Here is a 1,563-nt window from a genome sequence, read left to right on the forward strand (position 1 = left end):
CTTGAAGGACTGATGAGTTCATCAGGAGGTGGAAGAGGATGGGATGAATCAAGGGCCTGGAGGAAGGTCTGTGTGGCTGGAGCCTGAAATAGACCGGAGTCCAGAGTTGATACTGGAGAGGTTGGCTGGAGCCGAGTCCTGCAGGACGAGGGACCCAGGCTGAGGAGTTAGGGGCACTGGGGAGAAATGAAAGATCGCAAGTGATCTGGGGGAGGGACTTAATCAGGTTTGCCCTTTAGAAAGGTCTCTGTCTGCAAGTGGGGAGGTGTGGGGAGGTGGGTGTAGGACAGTACAATTGGGAGACCACCTGGAGGCTGTTGCAGTGGCCCAGGTGTGAGAGGATGGCGGCAGGTTCAGCATTTAGAGGCTGACTGTTGTGTGGGGACAGCACCACTGTTAGATCTGGACCCCTGCCCCAATCCTGAGCTTGAGGGAGCCCCACATATCTCACACACATACTTTATTGAATAGCACATAAGCATCTCAGTCACTTGGTACCTGGCACAGAGTAGCCCATAGCCCTAAACACCCACTTCCATGGCCAATACCATTCAGGCTCCAGGGAAACAACTGTCCACATGCGTCACACAGTAGAGCTGCTCCCTGCCGTGGACGTGGCTGTGTCTTTAAGGTAGCAGATCCCCAGGCCTTCCTTCCATGGTGATGCTGGGCGGGTCTGAACCTGCAAACGTCTAGGTTAGTGGTTGAATACAAACTGTTCCTGCCACCCAGGGACTTCCTACACTCACCCCAACACAGTACAAACTTCTCCATCTCCTTGCATAGCCAGGGATGCTTTCATGCCTCTATGGATTGGCTTCTAGGGCAAAGGTCCTTAGCCTGCCCCTGAATCTGGCCCTGGCAGAAGGTCAAGAGAAGTTTGGCAGCAAAGAAGGAGACAAAAGCCCTCAAGTCAGGGCAGGGTGGTGATGAAGAGCTGTCCTGGCTCTACTACTTGAGAGCTGTGTGACCTTGGGCAAATTACTTAGCTACTCTGTGCCACCATTTCTTCACCTGTAAAATGGGGATACTAAGAGAACCTACTTCATTGGGCTGTTATGAGGATTAAATCCATTAATATTTATAAAATGCTTTTGAAATAGAACAAATAGCCTTTAAGACTTTGCTGATTATAATAACCACCACCATTTGGTCAATAACAAAGCTGGGCTGGGAGGAAACCAAGGAAGACCTCTGCACTGAATGTGCTTGCAGGCCCGTCCCGGCTCTAAAGACATCAAAATGCAAAGATGCGTATAGCCTAGGCTCAAGAAAGCAGAGTATTTCCTCCTATCACAGAGCTGAAGAAACTGACTTGGAGAAATGAGGTGACATGGCAGAGGTCGTAGTGAGTTTTAGGCAATCCGAGAAATGCCCCGTTTGAAACCCTTCATTTTCTGAGAAGGCCAATGTGAAGTTTCCTCACCAAGGCCAGGCTGAGGATCTCCTGGATGAGCAAGCAGGAAGAGCGCTGGCAGAGCAAATGGTCTGAATTAGGAGCTCTGTGCCTGGGCTGAGGAAACACCCAAAAAGGTTTGCTCAAGCTCAATCCTGTTGTGTGAT

The sequence above is a fragment of the Orycteropus afer genome, unplaced genomic scaffold (assembly GCF_000298275.1).
Source record: "Orycteropus afer afer isolate SDZICR_OR568_19922 unplaced genomic scaffold, OryAfe1.0 scaffold00037, whole genome shotgun sequence".
In the NCBI taxonomy this organism is placed as follows: Eukaryota; Metazoa; Chordata; class Mammalia; order Tubulidentata; family Orycteropodidae; genus Orycteropus; species Orycteropus afer.